General features: G+C 37.2%; 1 protein-coding gene across 1 annotated transcript in view; it reads left to right on the top strand.

Annotated features, from left to right (window-relative positions):
• The window catches only part of Fgf12 (fibroblast growth factor 12), a 505,844-nt gene that overhangs the window by 93,967 nt on the left and 395,498 nt on the right, over nucleotides 1-16,379 (top strand). The window lies entirely within an intron of this gene.

Raw genomic sequence — 16,379 nt, 5'->3', positions numbered from 1 at the left:
CCTTCTTTAACTTGCACATGTATCCTTTCTTCCTCTTCTCCCAGTCACTGTTTTCATGAGAGATGTTGCTTCCCTTGGGCATCTCAGAGTAGACTAAGGATTGAAACTCTCATAGTTTTCGAGCTTTCTGCCCAGGGCATTTTCTACCAATGACTCACCTGTTGTTGCATCCTGTAGGTAATAATCTAAAGAATGGCTCCAGGAGAGGCTGAAAGGAGTCCTCAGCTCCCTGACTCAGTTCCAGCCTTCTTCTTTGCCTCTCTTGGGATTGCTCCACAGCCTTCCTGTCTCTTAGTTGCTGCATTTGCTTGGTGCCCTTGGGCTGAAGGAGGGCATGCTGTGCGAAATGATTACATCTACAGGCCAGTTGGCACAGAGAAGCCATGCCGTGCATATTTATTTGTGCCCATGCCATTTGACAACAGAAAGACTTAGTATTTGGCTTGCATTTTTAAAAGAATTGGAATGGAGGCCATTTCCTCAGTGGGCTACCCACTAACCACTGTGAAGATCTAGTTTCTAGTTCTGGCTAGCTGCGACTTTCTTCATGTTAAGTCTGGCAATACTTGACAAAATAAATATTAGGGATGGAAGACAGGTATCTATCTCTCGTATTGCCTCAAAGAGAATTTGCATGCATATAATTTCTACTATTGGCAGAGGAGAGAAGTACCAAGAACTTTCCAGATATCTTGCGGTTGCTTCTAGTTCTGAGAGCAGTTCCTAGTGCTGGAGGCAGAAGGTTTTGTGTAGGCTTGCCCATGAGCGCGCACGCGTGTGTGTGTGTGTGTGTGTGTGTGTGTGTGTGTGTGTGTGTATGTGTGTGTGTGTATGTATGTGTTGCTTTTTTGGTATGTATTTGTTATTTGTCTAAGATCTTTTCTATTTATTTAATGTTACCCTGCTTTTTTCCTAAAATTGAGCCCCAATTTTCTCATCTATAAGAATGTATACTTCATGATAGTTACTCTAAGAGTTCTTTACATTATATCTAACCTTTAAAATAGTCCTGCAGTGGGATGTAGTTACTCCCCATTTATGGTGGGGAAAGAGGAAGTCAATACTTTCTCTAAGACCATGGCAGCAGGACTTGAATTCCAATCCTACTCTTGTTAAGTTTCAAAGCCCATCCTTTTTTTTTTTTTTTTGCATGTAATATTACATAACTAAACAGACACTTATTTTTCCAAAAGGTAAAGTTCAATCCAGTTTCATTCAGTATTCCTTACCCAACCTATCTTCTTTGGGGGAAAACTATGGATATGAAGAAATTCCCATATAACAGAAAGAAAATAAATTTTTTTCTTTGAGGACAATTTTTTTTTCTATAAAAATTAGCTACTTAAAATGCAATGAAGCATGAGGGAAACATACTCATATCATTTGGGGGGTGGGTAGAAACAAAAGTGATCATTGGATTTAAAGTCCAAAATGGATTGCTTAAAAGCTTAAGGAGGAGAGGCTATTTGAAACTTCAAGTCAAGTATGACCATATTATAATAGCTTACCTGACCAGAAATATAGAATTAGTATGTTAGAGTCAGATGTTGCAAGGAGTTCAGCCTCCAGCTTTACAGAATGGACCTGAGAGATTAGGGGATTTCGCATGGATGTTGGTGTTATCCTAAGATCTGAGTCTCCTGTCTGGAGTCCTGATCTTTTCTGTGGGCTGCCATGACATGCTTTGGAAATAGAGCAAACACCCTAGCTCTTTTGGCTTGCCTCCAAGTGAACCCAGAGCTATTGTACTGATGTGGAGCTCAAGGCTGGATACATGGCACTGAGGAAAATTCTGAGACCAAATGGACCTCATAAATTAGATGTAAGAAGGGGACTTATAATGTTCTTAGCGAATGATACACCTAGGGAGGAGAGGGTCCATTAGCATTCAAATGTGAAAGCTGAACAATGTGGATTCTCTGATCAGCAGCTTGTCAGTTGTGGAGCTTGGGCAGCAGGTTGATGGTTGGCTGAGGCAGGGTGACATTTTTCCTACTGTATGGTTTTTATGCAGAGTGCACACCAAGCAAATTATTCTCAGCAGGGAAGGATGCAGATTATTTTTTGTGTATTACAGCCATTGAGGTGCATGAATTATCAGCCCTGGAAGCCTTTCTGCCAAACTTTCCAAGTTTGCAAGGAATGCTTGTAAGGAAAAAGAATATGGGCTGTTTTTGGTCTACTGAAATCTTTAAGTCTTTGTGGCTTTGAGGGGGGGGATAATTGACCTCATTGAACTGAGTCATGAATATATTTTTTTCTGAATTAAAGCAAGCATATATTTTCATGTGTCCTTTAACTAGGGATGGGGGGGTGTAAAAAAAACTGGAGTGATAGGAAGCACATGACAAAGAGTCAATGGGTGGATATCAAGGGGATCAGAATAAAAATTCCATTAAGGGGCTGGGGATACAGCTCAGTTAGTAGAGTGCTTGCCTTGCATGCATAAGGTCCTGGGTTCAATCCTAGCACCACACACACAAAAAAGTCCCATTAAACTCTTCTCACTCAGTGATCACAAATGACTATATAATATCCATGTCTGAAACAATCAGTAGAAATTTTTTTTTTTTTTTTGTCCTTGGAATCTATTTCAATACGTTTCCCCAAGAACTAGGAAAAAGCCCTTGCCTGTTTGGCTCAACCAAAGGGTTACCCTGTGACACTATACTTTCTTCCTCCGCTCTTGCTGAAAATTCACCCAGCTGGAGACAGTTTTCTGATTTAGGACATGACAAATGAAAGCATAATTCTAACAAATATTCCCAATTCCTTTTTCAAAGCAGTTAGAATTTGTGATCAAGTAAGTTTGGGGTAGAGTAATTTTATCTCAAATTTCTCACATTATAGGCAAAGTAAACAGCAAAATTAAAGGACTTGTCATAGAGAGTGTCAGAACATGTATGCTAAACTCTCATGGCTGGGTGGGAGGGAGAGAGAGTTGTTCCCAAATTACACCACACCCAAGTGGCCAGTGAAACCTTTGAGGTAGGTAAAGACCTTGACTTTGACAGCAAATGCCTCAAAGATGTCAACAGGAAGTGTTCAGAGGCAAGGGACCTGTGGGGAGGCCCAACAATACTTCTTCAGCAGGCACCTGGGTCTCTCTGGCATGCACACTGGCCAAGCCCACCTTTCCCAGTTCCTGCCTGCCCACTCACCTCTCTACCTTGTATGCAGTCTTTCCTTTCCCTGGACAAGCCTGCTCCTTCTTTGAGGCCCAGCTCACCTACTGTGTGCCTCTTTCAAGAGGAGGGAGGAATACTTTTCTCCTTCATCTGGGATTTGAGCATATTTATAGCCCTATTTTAGGTTGTTATAATGTTATATTATTTTTAATTAGATATTTATTTGTTTAACCCCTAACAGACTGTAAAGGAAGTCTTATGTCTGCATCCCCAGTTCCTTGCAAATGTTTGACACTCTGTAGGGACTTGGCAAATGCTTGCTAATTTGAGGACAATTCTTGAAACTGTTCTCAGCCAAAGAGCAAGTAATCTTACTTTTTTTTGGACTGTAAGAATCAAGCTTTGATCTATGAAGGCAGAAGCAGCATTTATAATTGGACAGGGTTATTACTTTTCTCTTTTTCATCTGTGAATCTGATCTAAAAGACTTAGCAGCTTCTAATGAGGCTGCAACTAAGATTTTGAAGTCTTCAATTTCTGGGCCAGAGGGTTAGAGAGAATATTTTTGGCTCTAGTTCTGGGGAAGGGAATATTCAAATTTATCATTAACATGCTGCCTTTCTTATACATTAATGCACACTTCTCATCTCGTTTCTCATATTCTTTCAGTTTCTTCTCTCACCCTCCTCTCTCTTTTTTCTTTCCCCTAAATATAATCATTGATTTTTCAGAAATCTATCCATTTGTTATCTTCCTTTAGATCACATGGCGTTTATCTGTCAAAGATTGGATGGAGTTGAATATCAGGTCACGGATACACACTGAGTCTGGAGATCACCACTGGCTTGGAATCCAGTTTTTCGGGCAGCACCGTCTGGTTAACTTCACTCACTTTAGACTATTTTTAGTTCCTTAACATGAGCTCTTAAATAATGCATTCTTTTTGATTTAGTGATTCCATTGTAGGATCAGAAAAGGAGACAATAATTGAGGATCTCAGCAATTGTCTCATGAGTTCTGTACAATTCCTGTGGTAAGAGGTTGCTTGGTTCAATTTGGACCCCACCACTGAAAGCAACGTGTTGTCTTCCAAGTTAGAACATCTCTTTGTTAGTGGACTTGGATTCTTCTTTGCTATCCTGGGTCTACAGATGGGGTCATATAACTCAAATTCATTGTCCTTTCCCACATATATGGTCTTTATTTATTTATTTATTTTTATTAGCTACATATGACAGTACAATGATCTTGACAATTCATACATTTGAATCAGATGGGGTATAATTTCTCATTTTTAGTACTCGAATTGTATCTGGGATTTCTGGGTGGAGGGTAGCTCCAGAATGTCCATAAACCAGTGGTGTCTAGGATCTACCCACTTCTTCCTCTCCCACTCTGTCTTCTCCTTATTGGTTTCTTCTTATGGCCAAATCTCTGCTAAAATCTTGGCTACTGGACTAATACTATCAAAACCATCTGAGAACTCATGTGAAAAGCTGGCTCTTGGTCCCACCTTAGATCTCTGAATCAGGTCAGCCTTTTAACCAGATCTTCAGGTGAGTCGTACTCACAGTTAGGTTCAAGAGGCTCTGAGCTGTGTAGATAGTGACTACAGTCAGCCCATGACTGAACACGGTGCTGCCAATGGTTCCTGGGTCAGCAAGGCAGAGTTGAGGCAAGTTCTGTGCAGAGTAGGAGAATGACCTCTTCAACTTCATGACTCACTTTGTCACCTAAGCTGGATCCTATGCAACCATTTCCCAAACAACTCTTCCCCTATGGAACCTTTCATAAAACCGCTTATTGAGTTCCCCATTCTCCCCCAGATCCCTTTTCTTGAGGCAGCCCAGAGATGTTATCTTCACTAACATGGTCTTTACAATAGCTATTGCAAGCCTCTTCTCAGGCTCCTAATATCCCCTTTCTCCTTCAGAAACAAAAAATACTACCTAGAAATCAGCTTATGCCAATAGACCCTACGGCCTTGCCAGTTCCTAACAACAACAACTTTCTCTGTCTCTCTCTCTCTCTCTCTCTCTCTCTCTCTCCCTCTCTCCCTCCCTCCCTCTCTCCCTCTATCTCTTTGACACACACACACACACACACATACCCACACATGAATTCCCCTTAGATTCAACTGGACCATACCATATTTACTTATATCTAAATGACATATATTTTCCCAAAATTTCTCTATGTTCTAATTTTTGTCTTCTGGATCCATGAAAACTATACTTTTAATCTCTCTTCCATATAATTGCTTTTAGGTATTTAAAGAACATTTATGTTCCTGTCTCCCACACCTATATCTCTTACATTTTCTCATGTTTGATTGTTTGGGAATTTTTTTAAAAACTATTTTCCTCAGATTCTGGCTGAGTACTCCAGAGATGGATGATAAAATTGATCACAAAATAAACCAATAAACATAGGCAGGAGAGAGGGAGAGGAAGGCAGGGAGCAACAACAGAAAACAGTCTTATCCTGAAGTGTGTCACCAGCAGATTGATACCAGCAGCCACGGTGGTTTCCTTACTACCTGCCATGTAGTAAGCAGATGAGCTACCTGTATTCTCTTTCTAAAATATGGCCCATCTCACTTTTATTTTTTCCTTCTAGTGTTTTTATATTTTAGATTTGATTTTTCAGAGCTCATTCTAGGAATTCTTTAGGCAATAAAACTCTGGGAGACTATGCCTCAGAGACTGTGCATCTCAGGCCATTCAAGTTATTGAATATTAGAAACAATGGACTTTTGGATCCTTGTAAATCTGGTGTGAGGGATGGTGTGATGGCTGCAGCTTTTACAGCTGATGAAGTGCAAATCTAAGTAAGCATTAAACCATCATGTGAGAGGCTTCACAGATGGTACTCTTCTGCTTCTCAGATGGTACACTAAGGTTTTAGAAATGACAAAAACAAATGAAAATAAATTAAATAAATCATCAGTGATTTCAAAACTTCTAAGACTCTGAGACATTGTGGCACACATTCTTTTCTTTGCCTGTGATTCAACTAATTAAACATAGTACAAGTTAGTCTTTTCAGCAAACTTGGCTCCATTGGAATATGTTATATGTGGATACTATAAAATGAAGTAGTTATCAATATCTTAAATGTTTTTTCTAAATATAAAACTAATAATGCTCTATTATACAATTTTTAACATTGTAATTATCCATAATCTCACTACTTTTTGGTAAATAATATTTTGGTGTATTTTTTCTCATTTTTAAAATAGAAATAAACTTAAACATGGGTATAATTATTGACTCTATGAAATTTTTATGATGCTTTTATGACCTTTCATATATACTTTTGTGTACTTAAATATTCTTGGTTTTAATTATTGCATAATATTCCAGTACCTGAATATACTATAATTCATCTTCACATTCCCTTATTGTTGAATACATAGATTGTTTTAAACTTTTTATTGTTTATACTGGGTAAATATCCTTTCTTGTAAATTTTGACTGCCTCTATAATAATTTGAAAATGATGGAATTCTATAAATTGGGAGTGATCAGCTAAAAATTGCAGACATGTCTATATAACCTTTTAAAGGCACAGGGTGTTTAGTTTGTCCCTTAATTAATAAGAGTTATATATTCTTATAACTTATATATACTCAGACAATAAGAGTTATATATTCTCAAAGCCAAAATTATTTATTAGTAAATGATTCAAGACCCTAGCAGTGAATGGATTTTAAATATCCCAAGAGTGTTATTTTATAATGAGGAATCCTAAGTCTATAATGATACAAAATAGAGAATTTCTAGATTTTTTTTCCCCGAGGGGAAAAACATCACAAACACAATTAAGTGTGTAATTAGTTGTTTCTTTTTGCATACCACTCTAATTATTTATATATTGAATAAATTTTAAATAAGTCTTATGTTATTTTCCTTATGCCATAGAAAGGGAAATACAGAAAAGTAAGACTGTGACCCCTATCAGGGTAGAGATGGTGGATGTCTCAGGGAGCTTGTGTCAAAGTCTCCCATAGAGCTCTTGGCACATGGAGCGGGCACAGTAGATATTCTCACATTATAGAGAATCGAATTCTTGTGACTACTGGAGTTTATAGTAAATTTAGTCAAGATAATCTTACTTTTTGAAGACATTCTTAACTAGGGAGCTATATGGTAGGAGAGAAAATGACATGAAATAACAGGAAAAAAAAATCCCTATAAACAAATGAAACAAACAAAAAAAAAGCTGTTTTGAAAGACCAGTCCGAAATTATGATCTTTGAAGTTTGGAAACCTTTCTCCATATAGTGTTTGTGGTAGAAAGAGTCCATTTCTTAGTCTAAGAACATCTGGAAATTCACAGAAGACATCTCTCTCTCACTTTTCAGAGGCAAGGTACCCCAAACTTTCTCTTTTTGTTTTCTTTTGCATTATTAGATCATAGAGAATATTCAATAAGAATTTTAGAAGTGTTTTCTTTAAAAACTTAGCCTAGTAGTACTGAGAAAAATGAATTTTAGTTAAAACATAGAAACTCTTAAAACTTGTAGCAACATGAAGAAACTATATTTTGCTGTCCCTGTATCAAGATAACGAGAAAATTGAAGAAATAATACAGAAAAGAGTAGATAAGTTAATTCAGATTAAGTAGTGTCTCTAGTGAAGTGGCTCAAGTCCTTTTCTACCAACTGCTGAAGTTTTTTAGGCATTTAAAAATGCAGAGGGATCATAGACTTCTTTATGTCACTAGTTGACAGCATTCTAAATACATAGAACCGAATTTTGTTAGTTTCATTTTACTTTATAGGTAAAAATACAAGGACAGGTGAACAAAAGATCCATGCAGCTGATTCTTTTAAAAAGATGAATTTAAAGGAAATTATTTTTACTTTAACATAATGAATATTGACCCTCAGGAGGAAAAATCTTTATAATGCAATTAAAGAAAAATAAAGGGCGAAGAAATGAAAATTTTTAAATTAAATGATCTGGGATATGGGTTTGTGGAATGGCACATTGCACATGCCTTCTTATCCCCAATATTCTTGAGAAGAAGCTGGTATATTTAGGAAAGATGAATGGCACTGTCTACAGTGGGGGACAATGGGGAAGGACAAGAATGCTTGGATGCTAGGTATTTCATGCCACTGTGACTGTGATCCAATGTGCAACCCATCCATCACTCCAAGGTTGATCATCCTTGCCACTGAAAAATGAATTGATTTATATTTCTTTGTTTATAAAGCCGTATTACAATTGTAAATTTATAGGTGATGTTTTTGGATATTATGCATAATTACTGAGAAAATTTTGCATTTTTAAGCCTGCATACACTGTTGGAATTTTACTCTTCAAAGGTTCCATTTTGGATGACCCCACTAGAATGAGTATGATTAAAAATGTGTCTTTGTGATTTTCTTATTTAGTGCCCTTGAGGTCATTCATCCTCCAATTCTCTAATTGGAAGGATGATGGGGGAAAATTCCAATACCTCTTTTCTTTCTTTGAATTTGTCATGAATCTTGGAAAATATTTGTAAATTTCCTGAAAAGTCTATTGAATGTCAGCAAAGTCAAAGAGCATTTGTCCTTCTGTGGAACAAAAAGATCTTTTACTGGACTATTTATCCCAAACATGATCATTTATTCACATCAGGAGAATTAAAGAGGGTCTTATATTGTTTTTCTCTTAGTCTTTATTATATATTTATGACACAACATCTTCTACCCAAGTTTTCCCAGAAAAATAAAACATCAAGTTGTCTGTGGGATATCATTGAAGGGGCTATCTATTTTCCTCTATTATGAAATTCATTTATTTAAAAATACTTATAAGTAACATGAGAAAGGGCCTGGAGCAACCAATAAGACACAAATTACACAATGAAGTCACTAATCTCCTTTCAGAGAATGTTTTCAGCAAAGAAATTGTACAAAGAAAATCTTTAAGGAATAATTGACTTCAACAGATTTTCTATTGATTAGCAGAAACATTTTTGTTTTGAAATAAAACAAAGCAAACATTTAAAAATCAGAAAAAGAGCAGTAAGAAATGCCTACCTCTTCCCAGCAGGAAAAAATGAGCAGGGAAAGGTCACCATGTTGTGTTTTCAGAATTATTTGTCTATCTCACAGTTTGTGCTTCCAAAGTATTTTATCAGCATTGATTGGTTTTTTTCTTTAAAAATCTGGAAGCATGTAGCTGAGAACAGTAATGCCAATTTAAATCTCAAAATAAAATTTGAGCAAAAATACCATGTTTCTTGGAGGAGGAAATACAAGGGAAAATGAATTTCCATTTATTTATATTACATTAAAAAATCACAAATTATTGTCCTTAAGTTTTCCTAGTTTTTTTCCTTTTTTAAAATTAATATATACTCAGCTCAGAAGATGTAAGAACTATGAAATAAAGTATAGAAGAAAATTAATAACCCTCATAATTTTATTCCACAGATAAAATAGTATGTCTTTGTTCATGTCATAGTATAAATAACTTTATATCCTCCACTCCCTCCCCAACATTTTATTATATGATGGACATTTTGCTAAGATATTTCTAATTCTGCAGGGATATTCCATCAGATGTATCCAAAGTAAATTATTTAATCAGCCTCCTTTTTAGTAATAACTTATTTATTTATTTTTAATAAAGAAGCACAGTACCAATTGAATAATAAGGAGTCATGCAAACCAAACATGGTTCTGAAATTCAGATAATGTCCATTACAGATCCTAACAGTATAATAAAGTAAAACAATTTCTCTCTCTTCCAAAAGATTCATTTACTTTCAAAAGATAAAGGAAATCTTCTATACACTTGATAAATTAAGAAATGCAAAAATCTGGTGGAAAAGGTGAGTAAAATACAAAGTACTCAAAGTCAAGGGTTCTGAAAGGCAAACCAGAGCATACTCCATCCCATCACTAAACACATTTTTTAAAATATAGCCATTACTACTCTCCTCTCACTGGTTAGTGTTCATGGAAAATAACTGGCTTTGGTTGCAACTCTACTTGGCTAAGATAAATGGGTATGTGGAGAGGTAGGTAATACATGAAGCCCCAGAATAATTATTATACAAAGACTCTTTGTGGCTGGCTGTTTAATAGGACCTGCAACCATGAGGGACTCTTTCCAGAATCTCAGTCTCATTTCCCTAAGTTCACAAAAGTGCAGAGATTCTTTGGGACATCACATCTCCAAGAAGAAAAAGGAAGAATGACTCAAATTTATTTGAGCATGGAGCTCTTTGGACATCTCCATCTGATATCTCAAACAGTTATTAAAATTTCATAGGTAACTACTGTTCTTTGGAATACAGTTTGAAGTATATTGCTGTGACTAAAGGTCGTTCCTTTTTTTCAGTACTGCCCTGGCACTTAATCTGTTGTTCCTTCAGTATCTGTCCCTTTTATATTATAGCAGTAGAAAACCCTGGAATGAACACTAGAATCACCTGTGAAGTATTTTAAAATTTTTCTCTTGAGTCTTGGATTTTCTGGAACCAGGCCCCAGGCATTGGATTGGTTTTGAATTTCCTGGGCAATTCTATTATACAGTTGGGTTGAGAGCTACCTCCTGGTGGTATATTTATTTTTTATGTATTTTAGAAAATGTGTTTAATATAGCTTCAGATCCCATTAACTCTAATTCAGGGACCTTGCAGATAATAGGTTCTCAGTAAATATTTGTTGAAGGAATAAAGCAAATCTAAAACATAATGCAAATAGTATTTAAGCAAGATCTAAAATCAAAGAGTAGAGGGTCAATCCCTGATAGCTGTCTCCCTTTCTTATTGCTATGGATATATAGATTTTTCAAAGCTAGAAATCATACCAAGTAGCCATAAATGCTTTATGAGGATATTCTGGTCTTAGCAGAGGTCTGGGGAATTTTAAATTATTTCCACAAGCAAAACAGAAAGCAGAATCCTAAAACTTCTAGCTCCAGCATTACCATGCAACTTGCTTGTCATCCTTTGTTTTTCCATAACTGATTAGTAAGTGTATACTGTATGATGGACACTGTTTTAGGCTTCAATAATAGGGTAGTAAACAAAATATATGAAAATCTTTCTCCTTACAGAAATTAAAATGTAGTTGGGGAAAATTTTATATATGTATATGGGTGTTCATGTGTGTGTGTGTGTGTGTGCATGCAGAGAGACAGAATAAATTATATATATATATATATATATAAATTTCCATATATATATCTACACATATATATATGGAAAATAAAGCTGGAAGGAGTGTAGGCAATTGGGTTGTGCCTAGGCCTTGCTGAGGAGGTGTCATTAGAGGGACAAATTTTCCAGGCCATGGGAACAGCTCCCTGAGACAGGAGCACACATCTGGTATATTCAGGGAATAGCCAAGAGGTTAGGGAAAGAGATAGACAAAGTCCAGACCTTGTTAGATCTTGCAGGCTATTACAAGGGCATTGCCTTTAATTCTTAGAGACATAGAATGTCTTCAAAGGTTTTGGACAAAGGAGTAATCTGACCTGACATTTTTAACAGGATCTCTCTGGTCATCATGTTGAATAGACTGAATGAGTAATGGTGGAAGAAAAGAACTGCAGTTAGGAAGCCACTGTGATGATCCAGACGAGATACTGGTGGTTTGAACCAGGATATTATCAAGGGGAGATAAGCCGTGTTCAGATTTTATGTGAATCAGCCTTGATGATCTATGGACCAGTGTAACAAGCCTGGAAAGAACACCATTCCCTCCCTGAACATACACCATAATAACTCTAATCTTCAGATTTTCTTACATCCCTGTGTGACATAATGACTCTCTTTTTAACTACTGGGAACAATAAAAAACAAAACAAGAATGTGATTTTTATTGAATAAGTCTTCAACTTCTTTTCTTGGATGCTGACTGACCAATTTGTGGAGGAATCTAAAAGGGGATTTTGGTACCTAGGAGAATGACAATAGATGAGTTTGAATGTCCCTCCCAATACTGAGATTCTATGATTCTGTGATCCTCAGTAACCCTGAAAATTGTCTGGGGGTACATAGACTGAAAAGTATTATAGTTGATAGTGGCACTAGTTGTCACCCAAGTTAGAAGTAAATACTCATGCTCATAGATAATATTCAAAATATTATGAAACTGGCCCAGCAAATGCTGACCAATTATAACAGATGCCAATAGGTACGACTGTGCACGTGGATAAATACCAGTTGTGCTTATCCTTGGGTGTGAATCAAATTATTCTTTAGCAGACATTGTTTGACAAAGGCCCGTGTCTATTTAAACCAATTTAATTGAGCATATATACTGAACATAGATTTTTGTGCCTCACATTTTGAGAGAGATATAAGACAAGTACTGTAGAACATGATTGTGACCTTCTGAACGCTTCTAATGCAGTTTGGAAGATGACACTTTGCATATTCAAACCAAATTGAGAATAATACAATGTGTGAGGTCAAAACATTATTTTCCTGGTTCTTAGCCCCCAAGAACTTTGCCCTACACCTAAATTGCAGTTTCCTGCTGGAAGCTTTAGGTTAGCATAGTGAAAGAGTAAACTAGGGTGACTTGTAAGATGGTAGGAAATGTCATTGACTTCTTGAGGCTTTCCAGCATCTCGGGAGCAGAAATGCATGTTCCAAGCCAATGTTCAACATGATAACTTAGGCAACTATCATATAGGGTGGTATCCCTTCTCTACATCCCTCTTCCCCTCCTGGTCTGGGTACTTCCTGTAAGAACCAATAATCATATATATATATATATATATATACACATACATACCAAAGGCCATTTAGAGAATGGGATGGAGTAGTCCTAAAAATGCAGCTTTCCTGCATGCTTCATGCCCGATTCATGACTAGCTTCAGAAACATTTTTGTTAGGTAGTCTCTAATCTAGTGCATTCAAGGACAAATATGTATCATCCATCAGCCCATGAAGCAGATATCTGGATCAAGATTAGGATTACAATATACTATCCACGTATCAGGCCTATATAACATTCTAGTATATGGAATTTTAGTTTATTTGACCTATCTGTGCCCCAATTATTACAGACTTGAGGAAGAAGGGGGTGGTAAAATCTTTATCCAGCAAGAGAACAGAATTTCCAAAGTAGGCTAACTATAGATCCTGTCCCTTACGATGAATGCCCATAATAGCACAGCCAAATGCCTTTTTTCAGTATCCTCCTCTTTCAGGCTGCCTCACTAAGCTGGTTAAGGGCCAGAATATGTGGCACTGACCATGCTATAATGGACTTCTGGATTGAATCTTTCAGAGCTGGTAAATTTAGAACAACTCAAAGAGACATGTTATGTCTGTACTGCCTTTTAAATTAGCATAAGGGTTAGAGCCTTAAAACTGGGAGCTGGATTTTCGTAGAGGGCTGAATTATTTAATTGTCAGCAATTCTGAGGTTCACAGTAAAGAAAAAATAATGGAATTATATGCTTCTAGATTTAACAGCATCTTCCTGGCGGGTCTGAAGGAGTTTGCATCCTTTTCTGTTTGCTGCATGTTCGGGGCCTGGCCCAACGTGAATGACTTATCTGATCAGAAATGTGAGATTACTCTGTCATAGGATAGTAAGTTCTGCATGAATTTAAAATGGCAGGCTCTGTGTCTTGCTGATGGCTCATCCTAAAGGGATAAGGTGTCAAATTGGGTATACATTCCTCCAATTTGGGTGAATATTTTTCCTTTCGGTGGAGGACATATGGAGTCAAATTCTGAGTCTTGCTTCTGTACCATGTGACTTGGGCAAGTTAATAGTTGCTTAATCCTCAATGCTGCTGTTTCCTATAGAATGGGCTGATATCTGCACCTCTGTAGCTGGGTTGTTCAACCCTGTAGCAGGGTTGAATTCAACCTCTTTGGGGGTAGTGACTGGCTTGGGGAACATTAGCTGTTCTTATTCACTGGTGTTGAAATGGAAAGATCCAACAAGAAAATTTCAACCAATGAGCATTTTAGCATTTTATGTCTTTGTATAAAATTGTCAAAGTTGTATTGAAATAGATGGAAAGCTTAAATAAAATTAATGAAGCATACACTGGTGTAACAAGAGTAATAATCAACCTGTTTTTTTTTTTTTTTAACACTAGGTTGAAAGTGAAGAAAACCTTTGACTCCAGCAAAAAGACTAGCATATTTGGGGAGTGTGGTATGTGTTGGGCATATGTAGTGACAATGACATCACATTCAGCCCTCCCCTCACCCTCCTGGTGCTATCTGCATTTAATAAAGAAACCATAGCTCTGGTTAGCAGCAGCTTAGTGAGCGTCAGGCTGAAAATTCAAATGTGACATCTTTGGAGGCACTTTTGTTCCACTCATTCCAAATGTCATCCCTTCCTCCTTCCTGTTCTGAGCTTGTTTCACTTTCTGTGGTGCTGAGATACCCTGTCTCAGCGCTCCTCTCTTCCTCTCTCACAGAACTGCTTTTCTTTGACTCTTATGCCCTGATAGGTCTCCTGGACACAGCTGGATCTCACAGGAACTGCTGCAAGATGTGTCAGCTTGGTCTGGGATTTTCTCCACTTAGCAAGTAGCAGGCCTCTTTTGTCCAACAGTCAATTCCTAATGACTCACTTTGTAGTCCCACAACAATGAAAACATTTAGAAAGTTGTGGAGAAGCTGTCAGAAGATGAACAGTAAAATTGTGACAGCATATGTGTATGTGTATGTGTGTGCTCCTTGAAGCTGTGTCTCGGTGTTTGTGTGTTCCAGTAATACAAACATTTGTATTCACATGGTTTACTCAACGGGCTACTGTCATTGCTTTGAAATCTATCATGCTATCTGGAATAGGAGGATTTATATCCTTGAATCAGAGGGGTGACTGAAGTATATTGGAGGAAAATTCCTGACTGGAGTGTTTGCCACCTTAGACCTGAAAGTAACACAGACCTGGATTCAAATTCTTTCTCTAATTTTTAATAACTTATAGCCTTGGACAGTTCACTTAATCCTAGGCCTTGTTGTTCTCTGTGTATAAGAATAACCACTCCAGGGTTATCGGTACTCTGTGATTATCAATAGGATAGAGAGTCTCAGGCATGGCACACGGGGGATTATGCATTGCCAGGAGAATGGTGGTTATTATGAATGGGCACTGAGTTAACTAGAAGTGCCAGCTACTTAGTGTTTCTCATTCACACTCTGGTGTTATAGACCTGCTCAGTAGCAAGGACCTCCTGCAACTTTGCTCTTTTGAAACAAAGTTCCAACGTGCTATGGCACCCACCTGTACACTCCTGACAGTGGGCTCTTCTCATTAGCCTCATTCAGCTCCATTTCACCTCTCTGAGGATATAAGTAACCTTCAAAATGATGAATGTGAGGGAAGAGATGAATGGCAGCTTGAATAGCTGGCTTCTTATCACTTGGGTTTTGCACAAATATCCCTTTCTCGTAGGAAACTTCCCTGACCATTTTTTCTCAAAAACCCTTCATACTGCCCATCATCCTGACAGCTGCTCTCTGTAGCCTTTATGCTGCTTTATTTATTTATTTAAATAGGAGACATTTTTTTTCAGAGCTGTTTTAGGTTCAAACAAAAACAGCAGAAAAGTACCCATGTGTCCTCCCACCATGCAAGCATAACCTCTCCCACCATCAACATCCCCCACCAGAGTGGTACGGGGTCACAACTGATGAGCCTACAGAGACACATCATCACCACCCAGAGTCCATGACTTACATTGGGATTCACTCTTGGTGTCATACATTCTATGGATATTACAAATTTATGACATGTCCACTATTGCAGAATCATATAGATTGCCCTAAATATCTTCTATTTTCCATCTGTTCACTTCTTCCTTGGCTTTAGCCTCTGGCTAAACTTTTTACTGACTACACAGTTTTGTTTTTTCTGGAATGTTGAACAGTTAAATGCTTCATTTAAAAAAATTATTTACTACTATAATAGTATTTACAAGTTTAATGACTTATTTCTTCTTCCTCCCACTAGAATGTGAGTTGCATGAAGTCAGGGTCATTTTTTTGACTTTCACAATGCAGTGTTCTCAGACTATGCATGGCTCAGAATAGCCCTCAATAAATATTGATTAGGTAAATTAATGAATAAATCTTTCCTCCATCAATATTACTCTCTTCCTTCTGTTCACCTTTGAAACTGGTGATTAGAGATTCTTACATGAATGGCAATAACAATACTGGCTGTCATTTTTCTTATTTTCCAGATGCTAGGCACTACGCTGTGTATACTATGAGCAGTATTTAGTTTAACCCTCATAACTGGCTTTTGAGGT

This window comes from Ictidomys tridecemlineatus, chromosome 3 (assembly GCF_052094955.1).
Source record: "Ictidomys tridecemlineatus isolate mIctTri1 chromosome 3, mIctTri1.hap1, whole genome shotgun sequence".
NCBI lineage: Eukaryota > Metazoa > Chordata > Mammalia > Rodentia > Sciuridae > Ictidomys > Ictidomys tridecemlineatus.
This window is presented reverse-complemented; position numbering and strand designations above follow the sequence as displayed.